Here is a 16,171-nt window from a genome sequence, read left to right as displayed (position 1 = left end):
CAGCTTTTGTCACCTTTGACAGTTTTTTATTGCTGTTTCCTTCAACACCGGTCAATATTTGCATAATAAAGTTTCTCTGATGCTGGAAAGCAGCCATGTCTTTGGAAACAAGCCCTGGCTCTGTCGGGAATGCCTCTTAGAATGAAAGAAATATCTGAATTTCCTTAATTTGTGCAGGGATTTCCCTTTCAGTAGCTTGGCTGGCCCTGGTGGAATAATAGCTAAAAGAGACATTGTACCCTGTTATTTTCTTCTTTCTCTTCATGCTTCAGAGGTCAAGATTGTATAAGCTGCAGCTCTGCTAAACTAGAGGAAAATCTTCTGATAATCACTGTAAAGGCACAATGGAAGATGCAGCTGGATTTTTTCAGAGGAAGCAGCTGTGTGATCTGTTTTGAATGGGTAGGATTTGGGGAAATTCCTAAAGGCTGGGAATATGTGTGGCATTTCTAAAGTGCAACATACCTGGCAGATAGAGAGCTAACATCAATGTTTATTATAGTAATAACACCCATGGCCTCTGAGAGCTGAGTACTGTACAGAAGGAAGACATTCAGGGGCTTGTAAGCCTATTAGGATATGTTTCGGATGCTAGTTCAAATCCAGCCTGGATTGATAGTGGTGAAAACCTGCCATCTCTTCACTGCCTAGAGTCAGTAAGTAGACATATCTCCATCTTATAAAAGCCACAGTTGCCCTCTATGATCTCCTCGTCAGCAGAGAGGTGGGTGCTGAAGGAGCTGCTTCTTCCTCCAGGCTCACTGCAAGAGAGATGGTTTGTCTTCCACATTATCTCTGAAGATGTATCAATCCTCTCATATTTGACTGAGGCACACCACTTGCACCCCTGCAGATCAACTGGTATCTCAGCTGGGAAGCCTGCCTTCTTTGCCCTACCTGACCTGGGATCTCCAGAGCAACTTCACACAGTGATGCCTGAAGATAAAATATGAGGACAGCTATCTCCTTTGAGGTGGGCCAGGTGCAAGGTTTGAGGAATCTTCTCCAAATACCTACAGAAATGGGACAGCAGGGTCCTTGTACTCTCAGGGAGGAAGGAAAAGGCTCACGAACTTGACTGGCTGGGAGGTGAGTTGTTGGCCTTCACACCTCCACAGGCTGGCTCTTCCAAGTCAACAGCAAGGCCATTGTGTCAAGACATGCAAATTCCTCAAGTCAAAGCCAGGATGACTTTTCCAGTCGTGACCTTTCAGTCATTTTCTCATTAAGCAAACAGATCCCAAAGTGTGGCCATGCTTTTAGACTAAGTCATTGCCTGAGGCACCTACCTACCTATCTCTTCCTACACAGTCAAGTCACTCATATTCCTGTAGATCACATCCAGGCTATGGAATAGATTTAGACCACAAGCATTTTGGCACAAGATCCTTTTGTATATATAACAACATATCTGTGCTCATGCTGCACGGGGACCTAGAGGTTTGCCGTAATATCTGCAGCAATGTCAAGATATGCCTGGAATGTTGAACCCATGCATTCTGGATTAAAGACAAGCTGAGTTTTCTTTCTCAAAGCATAGTCTACATCTGCTGCCCCTTTGTGGGGATGCAACCCATCATCTGTTAACAGCTGGATGCCGGGGCTCAAACACAAAACCCAGTTATGGCATTGCCACATGTTGGTTGAGACGTAGTAACTATCCCAGTTATATTCTCCATGCAAGGCAAGTAGAATTTGGACACTTCTCCATGGTAAGCTGAGTTGATGTGAATGACCTCACATTTGGCTGCCATGGCTTACCTTGCATTTGATAACCCTATTAAACAAGCCTGTTGTGCTGGGGACTTAACCAGGGCTATTTATGGAGACTTACTGGGTTTTGAGTGTTGCCACGTGTCTTACCAAAGGAAGATTTCTCTGAGCCACAATTTTCATCACAGAAAGCGAGCTGAGAAGTCAGTCAGATGAACATACATCTCACAAACTATTTCCAATGTCTGCACTGGCAAAAGTCTTTCTTGCCTTCTAAGGGCATGGTTCCCCTAAATCCACAATTATTTCCTCTGTAGTGCTAAAGCAAAGAGCGTTGTGCTCCTAAATAGCCTTGAAGTCCAGTTGCGCAGCCTGGTTTGTATCACTGCACACAGCTCAGGGTTGCCAGTAGAATGCCTGGTCCACAACACATGGCATTTGGCCTTCAGCCCCCTCTGGGTCCTCTGTGATGCCCCATGGCCCTAGTTCATAGTAATTATTGGAGGAGGGATGGCGGGGTTCAGTTCAAAGTGTCTGAAATATTAAGTGGGCTGTGCTGCAGCCTGCCAGAGTAATGTTTTTATAGCAAAAAATGGAGAGTAGGTGTTACGAGCTCTGAGATGTGGCATAAAGACTTGTGGCGGTGTTTGAAGGTGCAAATCTTGCCGGGACAGTATTGAAGGACTGTGCAGGGCAGAGGGAGCCAAAAGCGGTGCAGTCTCATCAGTAACACCTACTCTACTAAATAAAGCTGGCCAAGGCCGATTCGCTGGCCCTGAGGCCAAGTGTCACAGCATGGCTTGTGTCCAAACACCTCGGCTCTCCTCTGCCTGAGAGCAGGGCTTGGGAGGGAGCTAACAGCAAAGCAGCAGGGCTAACTGGTGCTCCAAGACCTGAGCTTGCACCCTGGACCTCTCTTCCTTAGCAGTGAAGACGTTCCCTGAGATCCCAGGAATGATTTTAGGGATCTTGAAACCAGTTCCTCTATGGTTTAGAAGCAGCAAGGACCTTCTTATGGGGACTGCTGAGAATTTCAGATTGTATTTTATAACACAATCCGATATTAGATGGCTGTCCAACTCTCCTTCGTCAAACACAACAGCAGCGGCACTGTCCACTTTCAAGTGCAAGGACACTCCAGAAGAGAAGACCACCATGTCTTCTGGTTGCCCTTTCCATTGGCCATTCACACAGACCACACCATTACTAAACAACGCTAATATGAAAAAGTGTAATGTCACATGGAAGTAGAAGACTCGGCACTTCCCAGACAACGAGAAAACAGTCCCATGTCTCCTGTCACTAAAATAAAGTGGACCCACTTTCTTGGAGGTAAGTGTCTGTCTCTCATTACTGCCATATCTGAATGATCCTCAAGCTGATAGGAAAGTAAAAACCTTGCAGATAGGGGGGAAAAGGGGAATACAGATGAAATATTATAAGAAAATGTCACACCAAAAATCTATGCCTTTCATATGAACCATGTCCACACCAGTGACAAGGGTCACCTTGTTAAAGAAACTCAAATTTTGCACCGTGAAACTCAATAGTTTTGTACAACATCATAATATATCAGTTATATCTTCTCAGTGTCTTCCTGCATCTGTTATGCAAAAGTTGGCTAATACATCCCAAATGTCACAGCTGGTTTATGACCAAATACACATTAGCCTGGCTAGCAATCACTCAGAAAAAGGCTTGTTAGGCAGCTCTTTGCCATTAATTTTTTTTTGCTCAGACATTAAACAGCCTCGTCCACCTAGATCATAAAATGTCTTCCTAACCCTGCAGACTGTTAAAAAGTGTGCCTGCGGACATTTACTGTCACATCTGGAAAAGCCTGTGCTATCATAATGACTTCAATACAGATTTCATCAGAAGACACATGGAAATTAAGCTGGATTCACCAAATCCCTTGCAAGCCGTTCCCCACTAAGCACATAAGAGCTGACTCCCTCTGGTTTGGGGTCTGCACAAGCTGGTGGTGCTCAGTTTGGTTTGCAGGTGAGTCTCCAGGACTTATGTCGGATCAAGCTGCCAGGCTAGGGTTATGCAATTTTCCCTGTTCCCGTGATCCTGTCCCCAACTCTGGCTCTGCACATTTTGGATTCCTGAATGCCCCCGCGACGCTGGTGCATGATTCCTTCTCTGATACTTGCTAGCGTGATGAAGTCATATTTCCTTCTCTTGAAAAGAAACCTTTGTAGAAACCCCAGGCTTGACTATGGCTTATTTAACAAGTGGTTTAGGTCAAGACAGAGTCCCAGTGTTTGTTGAAGTGCTAGTAGGGACTGGGTTCTCCCTGTTATCTATGAGCTGAGATGCCTACTGACTCATCCTCTTGTTTTCTAGTTGTCTCCACTCTGTGGTGTAAAGGCTGCAGTGAATTGCCCATGGTTGCACAGTTCCAGCTGATGGAGCACGGATCAGTTGGAAGATGGTCATGCACTTTGCAATCCTATCTTCAAAATGATCGAGGTGGCAGCATCATATTTACCTTGTAAGTGTCTCAGTTCCCTCCTGGGGCTGGAAGTCTGTGGCTCTGGGCACTTGACCTATAAAAAAGGCTGTTTCCACATAGATAAGTGAGTACAACATGAAATTTTGCAAAACATAGGCACAGAGAAACATTTCTTCCTAACAAAACAAAAAAATAAAAGCTTCCAAAGTCACAAATCCAAGTATTGGAAATCCTGCTGAGAAAACGTCTTTTCTCTTGGTGAACATAGACAGGTTTTTACTCCCAAGTTTGATTTCAAGCCAGCAAGGACAAAAGTCCTTTTCATGAAACTTTTAAAAAACTGGGAAAGAAATACAAAGTTTACAAATTCCTTTCAATGCTCCTCCTTATTTTACCATCATTACTGGAAACCCACTGGACCTGAAACTTTCTGGCTTGAAAACCAATCAGGTGACATTTTAAAATACAGCCTTGAGAAGCAATCAGTGACTTCATTCCCTTCTTTTCCTTGATTGTTGCACTTTCTTTTCTCCATAGTTCACAACCCTCTGCCTTCCAGCCCACCCTTAAACCTACTACCTGCCTTTCCATGCACACAAAGGACACAGATTTCCTACTCATTTCTACAACCAGAGCACAATTGACTACATATGCTTAAAAAACCCCAACTCGCACAGGCTGTGCGACAAACTCCGCCTTGAGCCAACCGACACTCCTGATTCTCTGTGCAGATCCTTTCCCACGGATGCAAAGCCACGATGAAGTGGGTGTCAGTGCCCCCCATACACGCTTTTTTGCACCCTCTTTGCAGGTCAGTTAGGTTGCAGGATGTCAGCTGGGCCAAGAAGAGGTCTGTATCTCTTAGTTTTCCTTCTCCTGGTGGAGAGCTTGACCAGGTCTTGGAGAAGCGGGCACATTTCTCCAGCCGGCTCTAGAAAAGGTTACAACATCTGCTCACCAGGGAGGAAGAAAGCCACAGTACAAGAATCCCATCTGTTTTCCATCTTGACGCGAAGCCAGAAAAGCCAGTTGGTTTTTCATTTCTCCAGGTTCTTGTGGAGCTCAGCTCCTCACCCTCCTATCCATGCACCAGGAATGGAGGGTGCTGGGCACTGGTGAGGTTTGGTGGTACCATGAAGATCTTGTAGACAGATTCACCAGCCCCCTGTCCAGTTTTTCAAGACAGGGAGGCCTCTGCTTCCCCCGTAGACCTCACCCTGTGATACCTGAACATGTCTCCATGGTCTCAGGTATGATGCTAAGACCTCCAGGTTAGGCACAGACTTCTGTAGTCCAGATGAAACCCATGCAATGAACCTCTCAGGAGTTTGTTCTTGAACTCCCAGTGCCCAAAGTTAGCTGAGCTGAGGCAACAGGGAAGCTACCCGCTCCTGAAGCATTTTGGGATCAATCTCTAGTCCTTGTTATGTGCTCCTCTCTCTGACCAGCTTATGAAGGGATCTCTTAAAGGGAGAACAAGTATAATAGAGGTACAGAGGTCTCCTGCCAAATCTGAGAGATGGGGAAAAGAGCAGTTTGCTGCTAGTCCTTCCAGGTTAGCTGTCCTATTCTCCTGTCTCACTGGGAGATATGGAAGCCCCTCTACTCCACTCTGGTGAGACCCCACCTGGAGTATTGCATCCAGCTCTGGAGCCCTCAGCACAGGAGAGACATGGACCTGTTGGAGAAGGTCCAGAGGAGGGCAACAAAAATGATCCGAGGGCTGGAGCACCTCTGCTGTGAAGACAGGCTGAGAGAGTTGGGGTTGTTCAGCCTGGAGAAGAGGAGGCTTCGAGGTGACCTCATTGCGGCCTTCCAATACCTGAAGGGGGCCTATATGAGAGATGGGGACAGACTTTTTAGCAGGGTCTGCTGTGACAGAACAAGGGCTAATGGTTTTAAACTAAAAGAGGGTAGATTTAGACTTGACATAAGGAAAAAATTTTTTACAATGAGGGTGGTGAAGCACTGGAACAAGTTGCCCAGAGAGGTGATGGAAGCCCCATCCCTGGAGACATTCAAGGTCAGGCTGGATGGGGCTCTGAGCAACCTTATCTAGTTGGAGATGTCCCTGCTCACTGCAGGGGGGTTGGTCTAGATGACCTCTAAAGGTCCCTTCCAGCCCAAATGATTCTATGATTCCACATGCTTGTTTTACTCCAGAAGAACATTTGGCTATGCAGCCTTTCCAACTACATCTGACACACATGCAGGCAAAGTGCCAGTCATTGCTCCCAGCCTGCCATGGAGGGGTCAGGGCTTGCCAGCACCTCCATCCTCCCTGCCTGTCTGCAAAGGGCTATGAAGAAAAAGCAGTAGCTCAGGAGACCCAGGAAGGGATCCACCGCTTCTTTCTCAGACTTCTCCCTCAGCCTCCAATTTATTAAGCAAGAAGGTAAACAACTAAATCAAAACCTCACCTGGTACCACTGGTGAGGATGGTGTGGTCCATATCTTCTTGTTGAGAGGCTGGTGGTTTTTTTACCTGAAAAACAGTTTTTTCTCTTTCTTCTGGCCCTTCACCATGTTGTGTCCTGGGAGCACTGTCTGAGCTCTCTCCTTTGGGTATGAAATCTCCTGGGAGGAAGTGGGACAAGAAAAATAAGCACATGTGACCCAGCCCTACCTTGGCTATCCCCAGTGAAGGAAGCCTGGATGGACACCACAGTGACTCCTGCTCCTTGTAGTCAAAAAGCTGCAAGGGCTCATTTCTGAGGAGGGATAAAAAGAGAGGGCTACAAACTGTGTGTTGCTTGACTACCAGCTATAGCTATAGCAGGATCTTCCTCTTATGTCTCTGTTATGCATCCTTGAGGATAATGAGGGTGATAGCTACATGAAAATGAGAGGATGCCCTGGAAGGACATGAAGAGGGATCTCTTTCAGTACAAGAACTTTCTTTTGTAGAAGGAGGACTAGGGGACACCAAATGAAGCTGTTGGGAGCCAGGTTCACAACAAACAAGGGAGTTTTAACTCTTCAGCCAATAGAGAGGTAAATTGCAGAACTCTCTGCTGGGATATGAAAAGGTGACAGCAGCTCGAGGGGAGAATGTACGATATCAGAAAAGGGAAACCAAAGGGTTACGAAATGCTTGAAGCCTCCAAGGCTATGCCTGTATTAAAGAGCCAGCTAGAGCCAGAGAAATGGCTCCAGCTCTGTTCCATGATCATCCAGACTTAGCTTACTCCCCACCGTGTCTGAGGCCCACACCAGCTACTGAATCCAGACAACATCCAAGCATGGTCATCCTAGCAAAGGACAAGGATCATTGACAAAACTCAGTAGGGGTGAAGTCATCTGTTTGGGCAATAAAAACCATCAGGTTGCAAGTTCTGCTGTGCCACTTGCAATGGGCAGCCAGTGAACAGGCTCCAGCCTGGTTTATTTACTAGTCAAACAGAGCCAAAGATGCAGGTACCTCGGGGCTGTACACAGGCGCCTGAGTCCAAGAAAGAAGTGTGATTTCCAACACGTCTCTCTCTTTGGCAATGTCTGTTGGCTGGGCTGAGACATTCCCCTGTGAAGCACTTCAGGCTGCTGTGATGCTGAGATGCCAGTGGTCCTCATTTAGGCATGTCCATCTGGCTTTGCCCCATTTGCTAGCAGGGCTGGGTCTCCACTAGACCTTTCCCCATTCCTCTGATCCAGGGAATTAAAAAAAAATAAGTACAATGCAAGCTGTGATGGGTACCAGAAGGAGCATGGCACCCATGGCAGGAACACAATGTCCCATTAGTACCTCGCACCTTCCACGAGCAGCAGACCTGTTCTAGTTGAAACAGTTTGTCTGATGGGGTTTCTGCAAGTGAGAATAATGTGGTCCATCTGCTAGCTCCACAGCTGGGATTTAAGCCCAGCATCTTGGTCAAAGTCCAAACAGAAAGTTCAGCCATAGCTGGGACACCATATTTAAAGGATAACATGGTTTTCCACTCTCAAGCACACTCTTATGAAATCCTGGTTATAACCAAGCACAAAGGAGAGCAGGAAAATGAATTGGTGTTTCACAGAGAAATGCCTGCCTTTGACTTATTATGCCCATAGATTTAGAATGTTTCAAAGGCAATTTAGCCAGAATAGAGACTCTCTCCGAGAGTTTGGGATTATTACCACTAAATTAATTTACCTAACTCTACAAGGAGTACAATTACTTCCTTTTTTCTTCTAAGTATCCCAAGTATAATTGATCATTTAGTAGACTAATGCTGAACTACCCTGGCAGTGTGCTATCTTAATCAGAGAAGCTCTGGGCTATTTTACACAAGGATGAAACATGTCCCTGATGCCAATTTCTAATCACTGCTTACAGAGGGAGTCCAGGTTGAACTAGCTCAACGACAGAGCTAGCATATCTAGGCAGATGGAATAAGGTCCACCTTTCATGCTCTTGAAACTTCAACCCCCTGCCAAAGATTGCTGGAACTGGTCACTGAGGGCAGAAGGTATCTGAAAGGATGGAGGATGGATATACAGACATTCATGGAGGCAGAAGAAGAATGTCGCAAAAGGCTTATATGCTTAGCAAACCAGGGTCCAAACTGCAGTCCCTCCAGCTTACCAGAACTTGCCACCTCTCCTACAGCTCTCAGCTCTAATAGACAAACTCTGGCCAAGTTTGCCAGGAGATTTAAGATATCGCCATTCCCAAGTGTTCGTTCCTTTCCTAACCCTCTGCCAGGCCTAGCCAACCCTGTGAGAGGAGCAGAAGATGTTCACTACGTTCTCAGATGCTCCTAATCAGAGGTCTACATATCGATTGTCATTCCTTGAATTCATTTGCCCCAAGAACAGATCTGTCACTCTTTCTGAGAAAATGAAATAGCTTTTAAAAAAAAAAATAAAAATGCTCCTTCCTTTCTATTTGCCCCCATACTGCACCGTCCTTCCCATCCCTCACCACGGTGGGTGGACATCTATTCCCACCTCCTTCCCTCCTGAGCATCCAACCTGTGGGCTGCATCCATTGCAGTTCCAGATGCCTCCAGAGGCCCCTTAGATCCCTGTAAAGTGCCGTGGGCTCCAGCCGGGCTTGCAAGCTGTCAATACCTCATACGGGATATTCAGCACCTCAGCTTCAAGTGACTTGTCCGTGATGTAAGAGGGAGCTTAGACCATTATCACCCAGCTCCTGCTCTGTTCTGCAATGACAAGTCCATCTTTCCTCTTGTTTAATCATGCAAACAATGTGGGAATATAAAGGATATGAAAAAAAGATGGCATAAAATATAGCTGTATTTTTACAAAATGTTCTTGTAGCTAATATAATACACAGTCCAATGCACTTTACAAGGCAGGCCCTCTAAAACCTGCTACCAAACACCAGAACTCATATGTTCAGCTGGTATAAATCACTGCTGCTGATTTATACCAGCTGAGAACCAGGTCACAATTGCCTAATTAAATAGCTTCTCTTTAAGGAAAAAGCTATATTTTTAAAAAGGGTAACTGTGAATTACTTTATATAGCACATCGATGGAAAGAGAGAGAAAGCAAGAAAGTAAGAAATAAAGGAAGAAAAAGAGAGGAAGACTGAGAGAGTAGAAGAAAGAAAAAGCATGGAAAGGGAAGGGAAAGAAAGAAGGAAAGGCAAAGAGAAAGAAATAGAGAGAGGGAGAAAGAAATTATTTTTTTATTTCTTTTGGGAGCTCATTTCCTTTTATTGGGAAAGAATGGGAAAGTTTGGGAAGCCCAGACTAAATCACTCACAATGATAACAGGGTGATACCGAGAGCAGTAAAACTAATTTATTGGGCTGAGTTTATCTGATTCCAGGGAAAGTGAGCACTGCTGAGTGCAGCTCTGACTCCGCTTGTGTCTGACAAGATACACAGTTCAGATGCAACATTACATTAAGCAGATGTAGCCCATTAAGAAGCCAAGTCTGAAAATGTACTTTATCCTGTCAAGGCAAATCCTAGTTGAAAACTTTGGGCCTTTAAAAAAGAAAAACTTAACCTGCAAGAAGATGTTCTATTTTGGGTTTTATTGCTTTAATCTTTTTTGTGTCAGTCCTAGTTACAGGGTGATGATAAATATAAACCCACCTTCACTGTATTTCTAACGTAACTCCATTACCTAGCCTCAGCTAGAGCAGTGAAAAGTTCCTTAGCATGAAACCCAGCAGAACCGGTCCTGGATTCAATTATAATCCAGAATTAGGTGAGGCTGGCCAGATCTCAGAGGCATACCAGGTAAAACAAAAATCATACGTTTTTACCCCAAATCAGGCTAAAAGGTGGAATAACAAAGGGAGCTCAGCCAGTTCATCCCTTTCTCGCACCCATCCATCATGAAGACAGTGCTGGGTCAGCTCAGGTGTAGGTATCTCCATCACTGTCAGCTGAAGCTGCATGAGATGATTCTCACCCCCTGTGGCCTTTCTGCATGAGGGCACCTAAAAAAAATATGGGATACAGTGCAGAAGGAAAAGTTGGATGGCATTTGGAGCAGGGAGTTGGATTCAGTGATCCTTATGGGTCCCTTCTAATTCAAGGTATTCTATAACTCTATGATTCTATGATCTGTGGAGTTGCATTTGGTTGTGCTAAAAGAGGGTCGGAGTTTTATTTAAAATTAACTATTTATTTAGTTAGTTTAAATTTGGTGACTTCCTGGACTCAATTCCTTTATATCAATCCTGTTTATATACCCACATTAGTTGTAAAGCTGGGAAGGAACAATTGGTCTGGACTAAAAAAGTATAAAATATACTAGTCAGTGAAGCACTCAATTCTCACTATTGAATTTAGGTGCCTAAACGGCACTTTGGTGCAATTTCCCCCTGAGTGCTGATTTTTTCACTTTGGAATATTTCAGCTCATTCTCCGTGATTCCTTTATTCTGACATATTTCATCCAGTACATGCACCGTTGAGAGAAGTGTTCAAAAGTCCCAGCAGGATATCAGCAGCAAGAAAGAAGGTCAATCTCGTTAGATTGGCCAAGATCATTTTGAGGAGAAAAAGGATGACGTTGAAAGGATGATCAGTGCATTTCTATGCAGGAAGATCTCTCGGCTTATCCAAGCCTCCTCAAGGTAAGCCAGGGCACTGAGGCTATTAACCAGACTACACAGAGTAATGGAAAATATTTTGCAACGAGAAATCCTCTACCAGCAAATCAGTGTTCAAGTAAAACACAGTTACTCTATGGCATTCATTTCGTTCTTTGAAGTTTCTTTGTTTACACTTTATTATCTGGAACAGCCTCTTTAATGGTTAGGAAAAAAAAAAAGTTACTTTGTACCAGAGCAGTTAACAATACCAGCCAAGTTCAGGGGCCTTGAGTCTGACATTTGATTGCAACTGCAAAGACGACAGTGGGCTTGAATGGTTTGATTTTCGTTATAAACTTCATGAAAAGTAACTTTTTCTTGGTTCCTTGGAATTACGTGCAAATCCCAAGATGAAAATGTTCCCTCTAATGGAGAGAAGAGGAATAAGTAAATCTAACCAGCTACATTTACATGTTTACAGTGCTTGATTTAATCCATTGAGTTTCGCTTTTTTATTTGGAAGTGCCTTTAAGCAATTTATGTAAAACAATAGATGCCAGCTGTAATCATTTTGGGCATAGGAGTTCTACAGGATCATACTCTGATCCTAACAATCCAGCTATGGTTAACAACTAATTAGCATGGTTTATAGTCCAAACATCAAAACAGAAGGACCTCTATGACAAGCATCAGGCTAAGGATAAATCTCATCCGACTTCTGACATCTGCTCTATGGATGTCTACATGAAAAGGGTCATGCTAACTCCCGATGGACACAATTCTTATCCTGATCCCCTTTTTGGAGGCACACTAGGTTTCTAGCACTCTAGAAGTATCTTTATTGACAGCATAGGATGCTGAGGACAGCTTGCTCCACAACCTGTGCAATGTCAGAGGAGGTGAATTCCTCCTGGGAGATTTCATTCAACAACTTGGGACTGTTCACTAAGGTCCTCTTTAACTCAGAAGCCCCTCTGGGTGATTTGGGGCTGTAAGGACCAGATCTGGAGGTCTGACCTGACCTATGTGTGTCAGTGGCAATGATGAGGCAGGATCAGCTCGATGGCTTTGCAGAGCTCATTTTTGAGTGTCACCCGCTTTGCTGGTCCATGGTGGACCTGGAAGAGCCCTTGGGACCAGTGCTGCAGAGGAAAAAAGCATCCTTGAGTTCTTGCATCACCAGATGCAGGGGTGCAATTCAACTGCTTAAATGTCAATACTCTTTGAAATGCCCTTGGGTGTTCCCTTGACGTTTCTCTTCCAGCTGTGGTGGGCAGGGCATTTCTGTGGGGCCAAGGTCACTCTGAAGTCCCGTGCAAAGCCTCAAATGTCACCAGATGCTTCACTGCAGACTGCTGAGAGAAGCCCTACATCCAGCCCAGGAAGAGTTATACGTGGGGATCAGGGCGAGATGGGGGATTGCAGCTGCCTTAAATCATCCAAATCTTCGCAACTGTCAGTGTGACGCTTTTATGCCATGCCGAGGGCTGCTCCTCAAGCATGGATATACAAGGAATTGCTAGCCGTCATTTCCCACTTTCGCAAATGCAAAGATACTTCCAGCTCGCACTCCTCGCAGCTTGCACACTGCCTGCAGCAAGGAAGGAAGCACCTGCGGAGGTGAGCACCGAGGTGGTATTTTAATCTGTCCAAGCCAAACGAGGAGAGCAGCCCTGGACAGAGCAGGAGTTTAGAAAAGAAAACAGTTTTCCTGCCTGAGCCTAACCCTGGTCAACATGTGCAGCACTTTGTAAAATTAATTGCACGTTGAGCAGGTAGCAGAGTGGAAAGTAGCTGCAGGTGGTGCGTGTTTTCAGTGTCTGCATGGAGCAGAGAAAGGTCTGGATCCTCCTCGGCGTGATCAACCTCCTGGACCTGGGGGCGTTTCATCTGAGATATACCCACCCGTTGGGTTTCTTTGGTGATGCAGCTGCTTATGTTAATGACTATTATGACGACCCAGATTATAGCACCGTATCCTAAATTTCAAGCTATTTTAGGATAATCCCTAATAGCTTGAAATTTAGGATGTAAAACAACGGGGAAGGAAGGAAGCCCCGTAGAATGATGGACCTAAAATCTCTCTTTCCTCTGCAAGTCAGTATGAATTTTGAGGAAGCAGCCAACCCTCAAGGATGTTGAAGTTGAGCTCTCACACACCTCTAGAGCTTCAGACAAACACGGGATTGTGAGCACCCAACTTTACCTTTTTTTATTTCATAGTCCCACCTTCGCTCCAGACTGGGTTCATTGTTCACCACCGCCGAGCAATGCTACAGAACCGATCCCAGACTGAGTGAATTTGGGGCCCAGCGTTAGAAAATCTGAAAGGAACGCAGGTCTCCCTTTTAAAAAGCCCGTGTTTGTCAGCAGTTACCACTTAGAGAGATCTGAGATATCGATAACTGGCATTTATAGGATTCAATTCTCCAAGGTTTTCAGTGCTTTGGCCCTGATCCAGAAAAACACTTACACACATGTTTAGCCTTAAGCGTGCGAGCCGTCCCCGCTCGAGTTGTCGCTGTGTTGTTCAAGTGGGCAGATTCCCAAAGTAACTCAACCCAGGACAAATTTTAGGTCTGAAGCTCATCCCTGCACGATGGCAGCACAAGAGCCCCAGTGCAGCGTTACAGATCCGGTGGCTTTCTCATAAGCTCCGCAGCCTTTCCAGCATATCCCTTCGTGTCCCAGCTCCTGGAGTTGTGCAATTATATGATACCCTCTTCTGCCTTTGTATTTTCTTAAGAGAAATTTCGAGGCCATGTGGTTCTGGTGAATACCTTGAAAAATTCCACTTAAAAGAGCAAAAAACCTCCACACGGCCCAGAAAGGATCTTTAAAATAACTCATTTCATCTTTACAATACAGACAATATACAATCCACTTAGTCTTAACAAAAGGCAAATAAAAATGATCCACAATGCATACCATTGTTATTATTTTTATTATTATTGTTGCTGTTACAATTAGAAAACAAAGCTAATGCTTCTTCCCTGAACAGGGGGTAGCTTTTGCTCTAGATGAATAAACCATGGCTCTGCTGAGATATTTAATCAAATTCTGTCTGACTGATGAAACTGGTCCTGAGGGGAAAACAAAACAAAACAAAACATGTCGTACATGTTAAAGTCATTAATCTCAGGTGGATTTAAAGTTTCCTGTTCTTTCTCTCCCTCTCCCAAATCTTGTTTTCTGCTCCATCTCCCATGTGAAGAGGACAAAGTGATGCCTGTGCTGACTCCGATCAGCTCTTGAGAGCAAAGTGATGGTGTTTCACGACCCTCAGCCTGATGCAGGGAAGGCAAATCTTTCATGGTGGGGTGAGGGTGTTCAGGACAAGCGATCCCAGGGTTAAATTTTCCTCTTGCTCCCCACATCCCTGAGTACCTCCAGAGCCTCCTCCCAGCATCTTCCCTGAGCAGGTAGCCCAGAGCTGGGCAGCACAAGCCTAGCTCACTCGGAGAATGCTGATGGTTGTCTACAGGGATCTGTTTTTTAGCATGAAAAGGGATGATCCCTCAGGGACTCTTTTATCACTTTCCTGACAAAGGCACTGTTAATTGTATTCAGATTTTTGCCTCCTTTCCCCACCCCATTCCCCTGAACAAGGGCTTTTGTAGCGGCACATGAAACACTCGTGGGCTGCCTGTTCTAGCATGATTAAGATACTTGCCGTTTTGCGGACTAAAATAAACAATCGGATGGGAGTTTTCCATAATGAATGTCATTAGGGAGAAACCTAAATGATATAAAATGGGAAGAGGGTGAGGATGGGGGGGAAATTAATCAAAAAATATAAAGCCAGATGGATGCACACAAGGTCTAAATCCTCAGATTTGGAAATAGCATTAAGTCCAAACTGTTTTATTATATCACGGAGATATTTTCAAATGAATAAATGCTACAAAGCCACCGACATAATACTTTTCAAGATAGCTTGCCCTTTTCCCTCAGGGATAATAGTATAATATTTTGAAATAATAGTATTTATGGGAGTATATCAGCTGTATTCTCCCAGCTAGCGTAAATCAACAGAGCTGTATAGCAGGACGTGGAGCTGAGCCAAATTATACCAGCTGTTAGGATCTGGTAGGGCGTGTTACAAGAGAGGGAACTGTAGCATCACCCGACAGAGACATCCACAATAATTAAAGCCATTTCATTCAGAAGCTGAAAGACCTCAGCATTTCGGAGCAAAGCCTTGAAAACTGGTTGCTGAGGGACTGGGTGAAGGAAGGAGACTGGTACATGAAGGTCTTGCCCTGCTGTTAGAGATATATTTTGCTCGCAAAACTGGTCTGTGACAAGTGTTCTCCCAAATATCTTCCAGACCACACATGCACAGAAAATAATTTGGCACCTACATTTTGGACTCCTGTTGCACCATGAATTGCAATTGAGAGCAAGGACATTTCTCTCTTCTGTCCTCTCTATGCTTTGCTGCTGCTGCCAGGATGAAAGCATCAGAGTCACGTTGCAAGGAGCAAGATGCGCCATGAGTCGTTCCATCAGTATTGTCCCATGTTATAGACGCTCTTTTTATTTCTAGTTTGTATTAAAAGAAAAAGAAAACAGAAAGCACTCTCTCCCCCTCATAAAAAGCCATTTTCTGAAAAATTAGAAAGTGCCAGAGCGTCAGGAAGGAGATGACCCAGACGTGCTGGATGAAGCAGGGCTGTGTAACAGGGGAGGCTGCAGTTTATCAGACCTTGCCCTATGCCTGACTCTCATCTCTGTAAGGCACATCACCCTGGGGACATTGCTAATACAGGGTACAGCCACTCTAGAGAAGAAAAGGGCCCTGAAACTTAGGACTTATGGCAGAAGTGGTGTAACAGCATTAATTCATAGACCAACAGCCTAGGACGTGGGCTGGGGTCACACAGACTCTTGGCTCAAGGAAGTAAAATTCAGATGAAGCCCATGATGGATTATCTAGAGGAGCCAGCAGAGATTTTGAGCCTGGATGCCCCAAACTGCAAACGCTGCCGTCATTTCGGT

The sequence above is a fragment of the Cariama cristata genome, unplaced genomic scaffold (genome assembly GCF_000690535.1).
Source record: "Cariama cristata isolate BGI_N322 unplaced genomic scaffold, ASM69053v1 scaffold15189, whole genome shotgun sequence".
Classification (NCBI taxonomy): domain Eukaryota; kingdom Metazoa; phylum Chordata; class Aves; order Cariamiformes; family Cariamidae; genus Cariama; species Cariama cristata.
Note: the sequence above shows the minus strand (reverse complement) of the source record.